Source organism: Lissotriton vulgaris, chromosome 3_1, assembly GCF_964263255.1.
Source record: "Lissotriton vulgaris chromosome 3_1, aLisVul1.2, whole genome shotgun sequence".
Classification (NCBI taxonomy): Eukaryota; Metazoa; Chordata; class Amphibia; order Caudata; family Salamandridae; genus Lissotriton; species Lissotriton vulgaris.
This window is the reverse complement of record NC_141689.1, coordinates 1,461,387,016-1,461,404,612: the sequence shown is the minus strand read 5'-3', so window position 1 is coordinate 1,461,404,612 and position 17,597 is coordinate 1,461,387,016.

Below are 17,597 nucleotides of genomic sequence, written 5' to 3'. Positions count from 1 at the left end.
CTGAAAGACCTGCTTTTTTGCTGCTCCTTTTTTCTTGGTTCATCATGGCTGCCAGATCATCCAGCAGTGAAGATGACTTCATTGATGAAGAGCCACCTACCCCAAAGGTGAAGGGACATTTCATTTGGAAATTTTTTAAGTTTCCAGAAGGCCAGAAGAAGGTGAATGCACCAAAAGTAGAGTGCAGGATCTGCAAAAAGGTCCTGTCACGGGGTAACCCCCTAAAAAAATACTCTTTTGGCAACTTCACGATGATTCGCCATGTGGAGACCAGGCACCCCCAGAATTTTGCCCGAGAAAGTGTCAGGGCTCTGGCACAGGAGGTTCCCTCTACATCAACAGGAGGAGCAACTTCTTCTGGAAGAGACCAATCTCAGGGGCAGGTAGCAAACATCCAACCTGCATTCAACCATGGGGTCGTCAGATGCAGATACTGCAATCAACTCCTCACCTATGGGGAGCAAAGTGTCCTGCTCATGGTTCGGGCATTAGAGAACCATCACTGCCCTTCCCACCCCTAATTTTTTCCTTTTCTTTTTGCTCCTGTTGAGCAGTTTCTATTCCCTGTTTTTGTTCCTCTTCAGTTAAAAGAAGAAAACCAAAAGTTCTTTTCAGAACTACCTCCAATTCTCATCAAAGAGCTATAATCTTAAAAAATGAAGAGTAAGTGAAATATAGTGCATTGATAATTGAAAGGAGAATGAGTAAGAAAGAACAGAAAGGTATGAGAGGTGAAAGGAAGTGAAGTAGGAGGACTGAAAGAAGGTGAGTGTTAGAAAAGAAATTTATGACACAGTGAATAAACTGGAGGCCTCATTTCTGAAAAGTGACGCATCGCTACGTGAAAATAGCGATGCGTCACTTATCTGGACGCACTCCTTATGACATTCCACATATGTCATATTTAATATATGACTAATCAATTCGCAAGGAGTTACAGATATGTCAGTATTTCTGACATATCTCTAAACACAAAAGTAACGCATTGCAGGAGTGCGTCACAAAAGTGACGCAACTCCAGTAATGTGTCCTTTCACATGGAAAAAGCACCATGTGAAAGGTTTGCTGAGAAGCAGGCGCAAGATTTTGGCGCAACTGCATCCTAAAAGTGACGCACTGCGTCATTATTACCAAGCTTTTTGCAAGGAACACCCCCTCTGCATGCATTATACCTGACACTATTTTTTAAAAAGTGACGCATCTAGGTACATGGGTCACTTTTTAAAACTCTGCGCCATATTGTATCTGCATCAGGTATAATGTATGCAGAGGGGGCAATCCCTCGCAAAAAGCTTGGTAATAACAACGTACTGAAATCTATGAGATTTCCCTGCGTCATTTTTTGGATGCTATTGCGTCAAAATTTTGCGCCGGCCTCGCATCACTTTTATGTTTACACATATGTCAGAAATACTGACGTATCTGTAACTCCTTGCAACATGATTCGTCATACATTAAATATGACACATCTGGAATGTCATAAGGACTGTGTACAGAAAAGTGACGCATCACACCAACAGTGTAATAAAATGTGCCTCGTTGCACTATATTTAAAGGATGCAACAGCATCCTAAAAGTGACGCAGTGAAATCTCAAACATTTCACTGCGTCGCTATTACAAAGCTTTTTGTGGGGGAACACCCCCTCTGCATACATTATACCTGACGCTATTTTTAAAAAGTGACGCATCTAGGTACATGGGTCACTTTTTAAAACTCTGCGCCATATTGTATCTGCAACATGATTCGTCATACATTAAATATGACACATCTGGAACGTCATAAGGAGTGCGCACAGAAAAGTGACGCATAACACCAGCAGTGTAATAAAATGTACCTCGTTGCACTATATTTAAAAAGTGACGCATCTAGATAGATGCGTCACTTTTTGAATATTGCATAACAATGCGCATTTTTTTACACCGCTGGTGCGTCACAAAAATTGACGCACAGGAAGCGCAAAACTAACAGCGCAAGGCCTTCATAAATATAGTCCTGGATTTAGGGGGTCAGAGGGGGTCTACTCTTCCCCCTTATGATCCAATCAGCTTCCTGCGCGCAAGTCGCTCGTCGCGCCTGGAGCGCTCTCCCGTGCGCGCACGGGAGAGCGCATATTCCCGCGCAAAACGAAAAAAAAATTTTAATGCCCTGCAGGACCCTATTTTAGTCCCTACATCAAACCTAGGGGGTCAGAGGGGGTCTACTCTTCCCCCTTATGGTCATTTGCCCCTTTTTTTTTCAAACCCCTTCTGTCTCGATTTTACCGAGACACAAGATGGCGGCCGCTCCGCACTGTTTAGAATGTTTACAGACAACTGAGATCCAATCAGCTTCCTGCGCGCAAGTCGCGTGTCGCGCCTGGAGCGCACTCCCGTGCGCGCACGGGAGCGCGGCTATAGATATATATATTTTTTTGAACCTTAATTACTTAAAATCCACTGGAGCACATATCTTGAGACATAGCAAAGGCACATCGGGCTACCAGTCCCTACAATTTTGCCAAGTTTGGTGGAAATCCATTCAGCCGTTCGGGCTAAAAGTGAAATCGACCGCCCTATGGAAATTAACATGGGGAAAACGCGTTTTGGGACCCCCCTTTTATCTCGGCCCCCGCTTGACGAATCCCCCCCAAACTTTCAGGGAAGGACCGGACCGCCATGAGACCATTTTCCTGAAAATTTCAGGCAGATTCGTCAACCGGCGCCAAAGTTATTCAAAATAGAATGTTGAGATTTAACATTGAAAATTATCCTAACTATAACTACCTACTGGCGACCGCCAGTAGGTAATATATATATATATATATATATATATATATATATATATATATATATATATATATATATATATATACATATATATATATATATTCAAAATGCTTTATTCGAGTTTTTTACTCATAAAAGCAGACAAACATACATGCAATTAAAAAACCATTAAATTTACATGAACAATCGAACAAGCACATACATATTTTTACAAGTTAAAAACAGTGGTACATCATATAAACAGGTGCAGAGGAACGTAACCGTCGGTAAATATAGACCAGAGGGTAGTGGTTAAAGTAACAATGTTAGTCATCCCAGGTGATTATTCGTTAAAAAAACAATTCATTTCATTAAAAAAAAGACAGTTTTAAGCCGACGACAAATTTCATAAACAAAGAATAGACGAAAATGTCTAGCAGTCTTTGGTCAGATAAAATTTACAGAGAATAAACATTCGTTTAGCAGTCTCTGACTCGTAAATAATTACAGAGAGTAGACAAATGTCTAGCAATCTCTGAGTGACTACTGGCAATATTTAGCATGCCAGCAGTCTCATCCTTAAAACCCACGCCCATCCCAGGTACTTTGCAATTGCAATATTGATCCATTCATCCGTGGTAGATTTTGCTATACGCAATGCCACCATGCTACTTTTAGTGCCTAAATTCCTGCACATGGGCGCCAACCAGGCTTGTCTTGGGGCAGCATATACTGGGCAACAGAACAGGAAATGACCTAATGTTTCTTTACCAACCCCGCAGGCAGGGCATACTACAGCTCCCCCTGATTTCCATTTGGCTGTTAGGGTGCAGAGTGGGAGCGAGCCTACCCTCATTTGGAATAGCAATTTCCTATCCAAGGGGTTCGTTATATAGTCCCAGTACATTTCATAAATGGGGAACGTTTTAGTCTCTAAGTATACAGAGGTCATAGTCCCACTGTTGTTATTGAGTAAGCTAGTATTGGCTACATGTTCCCAATATATATCCTTTAGCACTTTTTTGGAGGGAAATGGAGCCCCAGCAGGATCTGTCCATAAGGCCTGAAGTCCTAGATTGAGTAATTCAATCTTTAATGTTTTAAACCACCTGATTTTGTTGTAGAGATCAGCCTTAATAACATCAGAAAACCCCTGCGCATAGTGCGAGAGTTCAGGTGTGGTCCAAAGCCTACGCCAGTATAATAACGGGCGCAGTTTGGCCTTTTCCATGAGCTCTCTTCTACCTAACTCATAGCGTAGGGGTAATAGTGGGCTGCTCTGTGGGGTGCCCGTCAATGACCTCAAAAATTTATTTTCAGATAGTTGGAGATCATTGAGGTTTTCGTACCCCCATAGCTCTGCGCCATACAGGGCAGAGGCAATAGCTTTAGCCTCGTAGATTATCAATGGTGGTTTGATTGGTTTAAACAATGACTTCTTTTGCTCCTTAATTATTACCCCAGATATCTGCTTGTGCCGTAATGTGGCGATGTTAAGGTGTCGCTGCCACTTATTGTCGTTGGAGATCATGATCCCCAAGTATGTGAAGGAATTTACAACTTCTAAAGTACGGCCACTCATGGTGATATTCGATTTAAAATTTCTGTGGGGGTTAAAAGCCATGAGTTTTGTCTTGTTTGCGTTTACCTCAAGACCGTGGTCAGCACAGAACCCATCAAATATTGCCAATGCTTTTTGTAAGCCGCTGGGCGTTTTCGATAAAATTAGGGTATCGTCGGCAAACATTAAAATGGGGACCTTCTCCCCAGCAAGAGAAGGTGCGTCCACAGACTGGGATTGCATGCGGGAGACAACACCATTAATAAATAGAGTAAACAGGGTTGGGGCCATTGAGCAACCCTGCCGAACCCCACGCTCAACAGGAAATTCGGCAGTGTTGCTCCCGAATCCTCCCCATCTAATTTTGGCGTAGTTGCCCTCGTGCAATCGCATAATTAAAAACAACAGATCTCCCGGGACCCCTAAAGTCTCAAGCACTTCCCACAGCTTCGCCCTTGGCACTAGGTCGAAGGCAGCCCGCAAGTCAACAAAAGCTGCATACAGGCTGCCTCTCCCCAGCACCACGGTCTTCCACTGTATTAGGCGAAAGCGGAAGACTTGATCAACAGTGCTGGTTGCCCTACGGAATCCAGCCTGAAATGGGGATAAGATATTGTGATCATCAACCCAATCCAGCAACCTGTTGACAACTACTCGGCCCACTATTTTCTGGATGGTGTCTATTAAACTAATGGGGCGATAGTTTCCCGGCTGGGCCCGGTCTCCTTTTTTATATATTGGAATGATTTCAGCACCTTTCCAACTCGCTGGGATATCCACCCCTCTTATAATCAAATTCATCAACAAGAGTATGTATCTGCACCATCTATCAGTATCACTCAAGAAGACATCTGCCGGCACCCCGTCGATGCCAGGGGCCCGCCCACCGTGGACAGTTTTTAAAGCAGTGAGTATTTCATTTTTAGTGAAGACGTCATCCCCACTGTGTAGGCCCAACATACACCTTCTATCCGTTGCCTGATCTCTAGAGGCATACTGCTCACTAAAGAACTTTACCCAGGCGTCCTGGGGGACATTATTAGTGCATGCTTCATCTATCCTATCATGTCCCCATTTAACTATATGCCAGAATAACCTGGAATCTTTACGATCACTAGCATTCTTCAAATTGTTCCAGTGAGCCTCATCCCAATCTTTTTTCGCTTTTGTTATACATTGTTTATAATGTTTCCTGGCTAATCTAATTACCTCTAGGTTCTTATTCTTAATTGCATCACCCAAAGAGGTTCTAGCTATCCTACATTCATGATTGTACCAACGTGCAGGTCTGTGAGCGTGCTTCTTTTTGTTTGCAGGTTTCAAGAAATGGCCTCTAATTTCTGTGAAAAGAGCTTCATGTACCCTAGTGGCATGGTTTACACTGGAAAGATGCCCAGTTTCACCCTCAAGGGCCATGATAGCCTTGTCAGTTGCCATGTTGATTTTTTCCATAACCAGCGCATCTGTTTTGACACTAGTCCACTTCAGCCTGCGTAAATCATTAGTAGGAACCAACAACGGGGGCAAAGGGTCGATAGCAATACTAGGAACAAGCTCATCAGACTGCCACCACTTGTGGAGGACGCAAAGAGGGTTGTGGTCACTCTCGAGCCGATCCTTGACCTCCATATCAACAATAGATGGCCACAGGGCCATACAACATATCACATAGTCAATACGACTCTTAGATCTTCCATTGTCAAAGGTCATGGCTCCTACTCTGTCTGCCTTAGTGCGACCATTCAGAGCCCGTAGGCTATGTTCCAAGCATCTAGATTGGAAAGAGCAGAGAATCTGTTTTCTAAACCTAGACCCCACTCAACGGGCCCATGATTCTTACTAGCCCTTTTGGTTACTATGTTCCATTTTGTTCTTAGAGTGCTTGGATTGGGGCCTCTGTCTTTTCGGGGGTAGAAGAAGTCAAGAGTCAGTGGAACAATAGAAGTGGAGCGTTTCTGCGGCGGGAAAATATTAGGCAAAATATTTGGTAGTGCATCTGGATGTGATAGATTGAGCACTACGCAGTCGCCCTTAAACTTTTTTTCTCTATTCCCAATCCACTCCACTCTTCTTGCATTTACCAGTTCCTCAGCCAGTTGCTGTTTCCCCCACGAAGATATGGCCATGTTGTTGGTAAGCCAAGATAGTGATTTATTCATAAGCGATGCTGTTGATTCCGCTTCACCGGCACCCAGAGGGGGTACGTTTGCCAAAACAAGTACTAATGGCGAGGCTTCCACCACCAATTCAAATGACCTTTTCGCTGCGTTAGGGTCAACAAATGAGACGGCAGGGGGTGCAACACCAGAACTAGTTTCCGGAGGAGTCGTCATAGAGACCAGTGGGGGGTTAGGGATAAAAGTTGGTGGTAATTTATTTGCCAAGATGTCATTAACCATAGGATGTACATTTGATGTAATGACCTCTGGGAGTTTCTCTACTTCACCCAACGTTTTGCCAAGGAGACCTTCCAGTTTAGTAACTTCAGCGGATAACTTATCAATTTTGCTTATCAGTGGTTTGACAATGCCTTTGATTTTTGTGTCCATCAGACTGCAAAATTTCTGAAGTAAAATAGTAGAGAAGGTTTCATATGTTTCCCCCATGAGATCGTCCTCCTCCACACAAGCAGTTTTCCTTGGGGGGGTTGCGATTCTGTTTTTAGATGACCTCAGCCCCGGACGTTTTTGTGTGGCTTTTCTTTTTACCCCTACAATCCTTGGCACTGGAATTGGGACAATGGAAGGGGTGATATGCTCGCAGATCATGGGGCTCAGGGGCATAACGATACTATCACTGTTATCATCGGCGCTGGCCACTATGCCACTTGGTTGAATGGTAGCTGTATCCTGTGAGGGAACTTGTGCCACTCCGGAGAGACTAGTGTTTGTTAGGTTAAAAAGATCCTCAGCTTCTATATCTATTAGTGGAGCTTGTGTGGAAGACTCCATACCAAGGGAGGACCTTCTGTTGCTATTTATTTGCGCAACTACCTGTACTAAATAGTTCTCCATGGTGTTGGTAGCAGGCGTTAGCTTTTTCCCAGGCAAACCAGGCATGTGTGCAGATGACTAGAGGCACAGGGTAGCGTGGAATATTAATAAGCGGGTTACCTGTCAGACGATAAGCTGGATGCGCGGCGTAAGTCACTAGGCCTGTGTCTGAATAGGCAGGGGTCCTGGCCCAACCCAACCTTGGCCAACCTCGGACGGCCTCAGACGGCCCGCCCTTTGCCCGGGCTTCGCCCGGCGTCCCGCTTGCGTCCCGCAAGACGGAACCTCCTCTGATGTTATAGGGCGGCAATAAGGGCGGGGCACGCAGGGGGGCGCTGACCGGATGTCACGTGGTCAGCAGGGACTCCTGGGATAGTGAGTCCCTGCCGCGCTACCCCTGCAGCCTCCACCGATGTTCCTTTTCCCTCTGCGGCACGTCAAACAGGCGATGGCAAACAGCGTTAGTGGGTCCGCGTTGTCCTCCCACAGACGAAGCGGCTCCTGCGTAGCAGGAGCGGCGAGGTGCAAAGTTCCAGGCAGAGAGGACGAGGACGCTCCCACAGCGTCTCGGCGTTCAAGGAGGTAGGGTAGGGTCACACAGACCGGCGTTGGTACTCCCAATTTGACCTGTTTGCCGGTGAGGGCGGGGCACGCAGGGGGGCGCTGACCGGATGTCACGTGGTCAGCAGGGACTCCTGGGATAGTGAGTCCCTGCCGCGCTACCCCTGCAGCCTCCACCGATGTTCCTTTTCCCTCTGCGGCACGTCAAACAGGCGATGGCAAACAGCGTTAGTGGGTCCGCGTTGTCCTCCCACAGACGAAGCGGCTCCTGCGTAGCAGGAGCGGCGAGGTGCAAAGTTCCAGGCAGAGAGGACGAGGACGCTCCCACAGCGTCTCGGCGTCTCGGCGTTCAAGGAGGTAGGGTATCAGGAACACTCCAAACTTCAGCATGCAAGTAAGGCACTGACTCCGTGAAATTGATGATCCCAAAATAAGTTTTATTCACTCATTTAGGCTGCTTGACGCGTTTCGGCGGTAAGCACCCGCCTTGTTCACAACATCTTTACAGACTGTGGTTACATTTATACCCCTCTGTCATTGCATTACATCATGCGTGTTTCACTCTTGTTTTTAGGCACATTCTGGCTTGTTTTACATTATTTCGACCTGGTCCCCATGGTAACCTCGGGTGACGCCTAAGTAAGTTTGACATAGAAAAGTTACTTTCACTTTCACCATCCCGAATTACGTCACCCTCCCTCTCACGTTAACTGGTTTCTATAGAAACCTTCCGGCAATCTTAGCCCAGTGATTTCCTCCCTTTCGCTCGGCGTGCGGCGCGCTGCCCCCGTTTTAACGACAGACGTTCGCGCGCTCCTGTCTTGCCATTCCCCTCAGTGCTGGTAAGTGTTTGTCTTGCCCCTTGACAATTACTCTAATCAATCTGTCGGGTACTGGGTGTTATTGATGGCGTTTTTCTGTGAATATTTATATACATATACAATACATATATATATATATGTGGGACCTGTATTTTTTCACTTTCAGTCACGTGATTAAGTACTTTTAAAAGCATGCACGAACAAGTAAACTGCTTGCCTTCCACCTGTGATCAAGGCTAATGCTGCCGAAACGTTAGGAACAGGAAGCATGCTGTGCTGCTGGTTTTCGAAATAAAACAACATTTCCAGTAATGGGCCTCTATTGTTTGTGTGCATCTGGAGGTGCTTTGATGGGCTGTTCCGAGCCTATTTCTAGAGGCCGCCCTGAAGGGTCGGGGGCTCCGGAATCGGAAAACTGCTGTTTGGAGATTTACTGAGGAGCATGACCCACTCACGCGCCCAGCCTACTAAGGAATCCACTGTGGTAAAAAAATGAGCGCGTGCTGGAAGGGATTCAAGATGGATTATTTCCCTCTGTGATCGTGCTGGTGAATGGGGTTTGTTCCGAGCCATTTGTAGAATGACAGCATTATGCGAGTGAAAATCAAAACTCACCTGACTGTTTTCTTCCATAAAGATTCCACATTTGAACAGTGCTATTGCCAAATAAGAACTTTGAATTTGGATGATATTAGCGAGGATTTCCATATTTTTTACTCAAGGGAATTCACAATGCACTGTGGGACCTGTATTTTTTCACTTTCAGTCACGTGATTAAGTACTTTTAAAAGCATGCACGAACAAGTAAACTGCTTGCCTTCCACCTGTGATCAAGGCTAATGCTGCCGAAACGTTAGGAACAGGAGGCATGCTGTGCTGCTGGTTTTCGAAATAAAACAACATTTCCAGTAATGGGCCTCTATTGTTTGTGTGCATCTGGAGGTGCTTTGATGGGCTGTTCCGAGCCTATTTCTAGAGGCCGCCCTGAAGGGTCGGGGGCTCCGGAATCGGAAAACTGCTGTTTGGATATATATATATATATATATATGTATTTATATATATACACACATACACACACACTCACTCAAATATATTTTTCTTTTTACCCTAGCTGTGATAGGACTAATGTAGTTTGAATTTTCATAGGAAATAATTGTTTCCTCAATAACTTTAGTGCTTTTGACAAATGTATATGGATCTTTCCCCCAACATGTTCATCCACTTAGAGTCCTTCATGGAAAGTTTTGCATTTATCTATCAAACTGGTGAAGGAAAAGTGGACCCCAAAATTGCTATTTAATGTTTTAGTTCTCATAGGGATGATTGGTTATGGACAGAGAAAAAATGGTTGAATGGAATTAGACCAAACATGGCGCAAGGTTAGAACTTTACCCAAGGAGTGTGTTTTTGTTGCTTTGGCGTTAATCCATTCAGTTGCTTTGGGAGAAATTTTAATTTAATGAAGTAATCGAGGTGGTATGAAGAGTTTACATTTTAGAGATAATTTGACAGCCCCAAAGTTGTATTGGTATTTCCCCATTACTTTGCTACTGGTTTATGAATTTGCCTGAAATTTAGCAGACTTTAGCAGGTGTAGCACATTATTTGTGTTTTTAAATGTATTCAGATTTGTTAAAAAGAGGTCATATGGGTGTTAATTTGCTAATAATTATTGAAGCACTGCTTTGTGTTACTTAGGACCAAGGGGACATTCCATTGGTGGTATATATATCGGCATTCCCAAGCAAGACGCTATCTAGAATAATTCTGAGTCAGGATTTTGCATAAAAAAAGAATACCATTTTAAACCAGGTGCTGAAAGAAATATGTTTAAATTTCTCCTTTCTTTTCTGATTTTTCATGTGTGCTGCACTGTACTGAACACTTACAAAGTCAGAAAAGTTTAAAATGTAGTCTAAGCATAGTATTTTGTGCTGGAAGGGTATCCTTCCAGTACACTATTGCACAAAGGTGTGTGTATGACACTCAGTAGCAAAGTTATGCGTCGGCGCTAGGGAGAGAGAAGGATAGAGTCATAACATTGTCAGTGGTGGCTGGCATTGGGGTGGGAGGTGGGGGGAAGAGTGTAACTAGGAAGAAGATTTCACTTACCTCTTTGCCATGTTTCTCCTCTTCATCCCTCCGCTCCAGTCGGAATAGGAAGCACCCAGGCTTCCCTAAGCCAATCACAACACTACAATGCAGCGCTGTGATTGGTCTGAGCACCGTGGTTCAGCACTCAGGCGGTAAATGGGAGCCTGAGCATGTTCTACACCCACGGTGTAATACAGCCTGATGGAGAACATGCCCACGGTGGCTGGCCAAACATTCTTGTGCACCTACAGAGTGTCATCAATCCTCCTCTTGCTCCTCTGCCAGAAAAACAGCCCTGCCCCAACTGTAAAGCTGCAGCAGCAGGAAAAAATATAATGATAAAATTGAGCTATTATCATTTTATTTTCCCTCCACTTACAGAGCTAAAAACCACCTTATAGAGGAGCTGCCACTAAAGATTTGGGGCCTCATTTATGAAAGCCTTGCGCCACCTGTATGTCACTTTTTCCCCATGTTAAAAGTGACGCACCGGCGGCGCAAGGCCTTCATAAATAAGGCCCATGGTGCTCTCCTGCTTTCTCCCTGTCAAGCAACACAGTGCTGTATTTTTGGCTGCTGTGCTGCATTCCCACTACACGTTGGTGAATTTGGACCTTAGAGTGTGGTCAGTCCTCGATGTTCCATGAATCTGTTTAAAAATAAAAATAATTCCATCTCTTTGTGTAATTCAAGCCCGCAATAGCAAAGGCTGGTCTATGAACAGTTAAAACAGGCTCCACCGATAAAATACCAGGTCACTCTACAGATCAGCTAAAGGTGTATGTGGGGTTATAATATCACAGCGATGAAAGGATGGCTTGTGCTTTTAAGTGTACATAGATAGGCTATCAAGTTGAAACCCACTTTATCATGTTCAATTTTCCGTTTTTTTTTATTTGGAGCGCTCACACGGGTATTGTTTGGTAACGCTGCAACACAAAGAACACACGGTTGTTTTTTTAAATAGACTCAGAAACAAAAACCTGCCTCGAGCTAATTTATTCTACATCTCAGCATCTTTCGGCAACTGCATCTAAACATATTATGCAAATGGAGTTTTCAGTTTGTTAGAGAGGCAGACAAGTAGGCAAGCTGCATTTACACTGTAAATGAGATTTCTGTCCTGACAGAATGAAATAAGTGTGCAGACAGTGTAATTTACAGTGTGAGGTAGACTCTGTATAATATGCTATTCTGTTCTTTTGTGGCAATATTTATATTCCAGGAAGAAAAGCGGCAAATAATGAAACATGCAGGAAATGGAATGGATTTTCTTTGAAGTAACTTGGGAAAAGCCTAGAGTGGCCGGAGCTCCATTAATGGAGAGTGTTCAGCTTCCCTTTATGAATTCAGAATATCATTCGTAGACATTATTTGCCTAAAATACTGTCTTGGGTCTAATATCAGTAAAGAATCCTAACAAAAAGATGACAAAGGCGTAACAAAAAGTAGCCCAATAGGAAACCATGAAGCTGTCAGGGTTTAATATTAGGCTTTTAGCATAATAAAGATAATACACGAGGAAGGAGGACAAATGCCCGTGGACTTTGTCTTGTAGCTTTTCTATTAAAAGAATTGCTTAGATAGTGGAATCTTCACAACTAAACGCATGAAAGCCAAATGAAGATGATTATGAATAATGCTCAGGAAACAGGATACAAACCAATATTTTGGTTGAAATCCTCTGTGAGCCATTGCTTTAAATCAATACAATGTAAAAAAAAAACAATTGTTGTACTTAAATATTGTGGAAATCCTTAGAACCCCAAAATTAACATTATTTTAAAAGTCCGTTTTGTCATTCTAGGATTTGTGGTTATGTTATGTTTTGGCATCTTATGTTTGTTTAAACGTATTTTATAGCATTTTAACTCTTGGCCTTGTATAAGTCGGAGCGGGCCAGTCATTAAGGTTTCAGAGCTCCCCCCCACTCCCAGTTCCAAATCACTTAGGGGCAGATTTACAATAAACTAATGCAGCGCGGTGCAGCAAGTCATTTTGCTGCCCTGCGTTAGTTTACTGTAAATATGACGCATTATTGGTGTCGCAAGGAGGGGGCAATGAAAAGTGACGCATTGCTGTTTTGACGCAGCGAGGCGCCACTTTTCATAAATGAGGCCCAAGGTGTGTTAGAAGATGACCAATAAAACAGTAAGAGAATAACCTAAAACCCCTGATGCTAAAATCAAGAAACCATCAATGATTACATATATATGCATATATAATAGTATGAAAGAAAACATGTGCATGAGACTGTGATTGTTAATAAACTATATTTTTTTAAGTATTTCATGCTACACAGCTGGCATTTATATGTGCTGTAAATACCAGGTGATAATTTTAGTTTTCTGTTATTATGAAAGATACTCCCATTTGGAGAATTTGTTTTGGACAAATAATACATTATTGCCAATGGCTAAACAAAGAGCACCCTCTCGTCATTCATCTGTGCTTAGAGTGCATACACTGCATTGGATGATGCACTGAAGGCACAGAAATCACTGACACGTTGGCACTAATTTCTAAATATGGCAAGTAGCCTGTTACCAGGAGAATCGAGGCCAGGATGATGACCTGGCAGGCTGCGCACCATTCATGAAGAGATCTAAATTTGCGATGTGCAGGTAGCACCATATTTCAGCTGCAACTGTGTTCCTATCAGCTCAGTGGCTTAAAACCTCATGATCGCATATGTAATATATAAATGACATAGCAGAATACTATGAATTATAGGAAAGGGTAGCAGTCACACATTAAAGCATTTCACAGATCCGATAGTAATGATATGCCCAAACTCATAAACAGAATAAACTTTGCATTGCTGGTCCTCTTCCACCTTTGACCCGCTTTGTTCCTACAGCAGAAGATGGAGATGCAACACGAAAGAGCGCCTTCATTGAGACAGACATTGTGGTTAATTTACTGGCTGTTCGTGTAGCCAGTCCCCGTTTCCCAGCCTTTCCACCCCCACAGGCTGGATTGGTATGGGGGTATACTTGGAGCAACACAGAGCCTGCAAAGCTGTAAGAAAAAATCTGATCACATCAATTTAGTGTTGCTACAGCCTCATTTCGCTTCTGCTCCAACTAGTGTAGGTGGAGAGAATGTGCAGCCAGGACTGGTCACACAAATGCGAACTTTAGCATTGCCATTCAAATGTGACCCTACCATGGCATTACCTCTCGCTGTTTATCCTGTACCACCCTTCCACTTTTAATGAGCATTAATCTCACACGTATGTATCTTTCATGTGTCTTGTTAACACTGTCTCGATGTGTGCTAAATCACGCAATGGAAGCTGTGAGGTCCACGTATCTGTGTCCTCACCGTCACTGTGAATATTGCACATACACATTGCTTATCTTTTGCTGCAGATCTAGTCTTGCCGTGACAATCCATTAATCAACCGTCACTAACATGGCCGGTGGAATGTTGTAACCAGACACACACATCACTTTGTGGCAGAAGCATATAGATGTGTTATTGTCCTAACACCACAAACTGTAGCACTACTCTACTTTTTAATGTCATTTTTCTACTATGTTTGTCTCAGTCATAAGTTCAGTTCACAATCTTTATTACATTTTAATAAATACAAGTAAAAACATTAAAACTGATACATAAATTATCATCGAGCTTATTTTAAAACTCCCACAAGAAAATGCACAAGAAAAACACAGAATGTGGTAAAATTTAGCAGCTGTGGGTACAATAAAGCAGGCCTTGCTTGTCTCAGTCATAAGCCATACTAACCTGAATGCATGTGTATTGTGCGACCAATGGAAATTGTGATGCCACATTTCTCTGTGTTGACCAACAATGTTGTCAGCATAATAATACAACAGACAGACTCCCATGCCCCTTTCACCAGCTAGGGTTGTTATGCAGTTGTAACGTAGCATCCATATATTGTGTAATCCCAGGCAAAGTGTGCGTAGCGGGGCTATGCGGAGGTGCTCAGAGTTGCAAACAAACTTCATGGAACTCCGCCCGCTACGCTACGCCACCCGCCTCCATCCCCCCATTATAAAAAGTAATTAAACATTATTACATAATTAATTGAACACCACTTACCTGGCATGCGGCATTCCCGGGATGCCCCCTCCTCTTCTTCGCCGTCCCGCTGATCTTTGTTAGAACTGCGCATTTCTTGTGAGAAATGTGCATGCGCGGGCGAGCACATGTGCAGCTTTCACAAGGAATACCGATAGGGTGAAGAAGAGGGCCGCCCGGGGACGCCGCATGCCAGGTAAGTGATTTTCAATTTATTTTTTAATAATGTTTAATTACTTTTTATATTAGGGGTGGAGGCGGTGGCTGGCCAACTCCGCTCCACTGCGGAATGTGCGAGGAATTGCCTTCTCCACATTCTCCATGGAACGCAGAGAAGGCAAATCTCTGCACACTTCACGGGCGGAGCGGATGTCTCCGCCTGGGATTAATATTGTGCATACCAACAGCAGAGAACAACAAATGCAGGAGGGATATGACACTATCTTCTTCCCTGGCTACATATGAAGATGATAATACTTAGGAAATATCACACATGTGTTGTCTCCTGGTTGCCATACTGCACCAGACCCCTATGTGGACACCATATTTCCCCAATTGTTGGCTCCACTGGAAAATCTACTATCCCTTAGCTTCACTTCCCTGCATGCATACATAATGGGAGGGTTCAGGGAAGACCTTCATCATGAGAGTAAGACTTATTTCAAAGTTGAGCTATTGAAACTGACTCCAACGTCCTTGTAGAAATATGTGCCAATCTTTTATGAAACAGTGGCCAACCTTAACAATCAAAAGCAGGAACAGAACAAACTTTGGAGTGTCATAGGGGAGTTACAATGGCAGCACACTGAGGCGTTGTGGGATTGAACGAATATATGGTGAAATGGCACCTTCTAGCTATTACAGACTCAGGAGAAAGGCTGAAAATAAAAGCTGAAGGGAGAGATCAGCAACCAGAGACATCTGGACTGACATTTGACTAAATACTTTACTCTCAATGTGACTTGTTTTATGTGCTGCTCTCACATGCTCCTGTATTGTTTCATACATGTTTCACAATATGTCAAATAATTATCAAGGCACATTACCAGCTCTTTAAAAACACTTTTTCCAACACAATACACATCGTTTTCTTCCTAGATTTAATTAGACCTTGGACTTAACACGAGTAAAGCGCCAGTAATTTGTCTCGTCTGCTTTACCAGAGGAACCTCCATATACCACAGTTGTCAATATTTGTGTCACTTCTATACACAAAATGTCTCTCACCACTCACTCTTGAACAATGACCTTGAGCAAGCAACATGTATAAAAGTGCACGGGAGAATGCAAATGTTTAAAAGAATACATGCAGGGGTGTGGGTGGGCTAAACAGAGGTGTATGATCAAATCAAAAGAAAATAAATGCAGAACATATTCTTTGATTGTGTGGGTAGGTTGAAAGTAAAATATATAAGCAAATCCCTAAAATCCAGGCAAACACATAACTGGGAACTAAAATGCACATGGTCTGAACAATTATATAAAGCATACTCAAAGTCCCTTTGGAGTAAAGCTCCCCTCAGATAAACACATCCTGGCCATCACTGATAAACAGTCAGGGTGATGACAATATATCCGTTTAGGGAATCTAATGGCAGGGACTGGTGGCTGGGTGCTTTGGAGAAGATAGGAGCACAATGTAAGAGAGTAGCAGATAGATGATCTCTATGTGCTACTTAGCAAGCTGCTCCTAAGGCTCAGCAAAGCATCAAAACAGCCATCTTCATCCTACCTGTTGTGTCGGGTGATCTACGCTCAAGGGGCATCTAACCCTGACTAGGCCTGACACGTGGCCCTAGAATAAACTCAGCCAGACACTGGGAATAAAGTTGCTTTGTCGGTCGGCGCGTATCTCTGAACGCCCTCGCACGTGCTCGACCTCTTTTTATTATAGGGCGGTCACATGACCAACTTGTCCGGCCCTCCGGACTTCGGGGGCGGACCTTCGGGAACATTACATTCCTCCTAAAACAAGGAAACAAAAACAACAAGAACAAACTGCAAAAACCGCAAACATGGTCTGATCAAACCCATTGTCTTAATAGCATCAGGACCGAAACCTTCAGCGTCTTTCAAAATGCCATCGCATTCAGTTCAACCATTACGTGCATGTATGTAAATGAGAACAGTCTTACGTAAAGTAGTCTCTCAGCCAGCCGGAGGGGGTGGGGTTGGCACGTAGCTGGCGTTGGGACCCCCGATGAGTCATCAGCTCTGTTCCAGTCTCCACCTCTTGTCTTGGCGCCTCGTTGTCGGCCCCCTCCGGATCTGGGGCCTCATTCAGGGCCTCCGTGTCTCCGCCCACGTCCTCACTAGAGACCTGCTGCTCGTCACGTGGCCTGACCTCGGGCTGAGGTGTTGATTCACCAGACGGCAACGTAGTTGCGGTTTCGGTTTCTCTGTCGCCTTGCTGGCGCCTTGGCTCACTGCTCGAAGGGTGATAGAGCTTGAAGTGAGACACGTTGCGAGTCACCCTGTCTCGTCCTCGAGTGGCTGTGATGCGGGTGCCCTTCACACCACTGACTCGCCATGGTCGTTTTTCGTAACTGAGTTTGAATTTGCCACCAGTAGCCCGATTCTTGATGAGCACTAGGTCACCTCTTTTGAAATGGGGGGCCACGGCCCTGCGTTTGTTGCTGATCTTGTCACAGGCGGAACGTCTCCTTATTTCCACTGTATGTTCATCTATCAGTTCAGGTGCCCACTGGGGGTGATGTGGAATGGAGTCCGTTATTACCCGCCCTAGGAGAAGGTGGGCAGGAGCTACC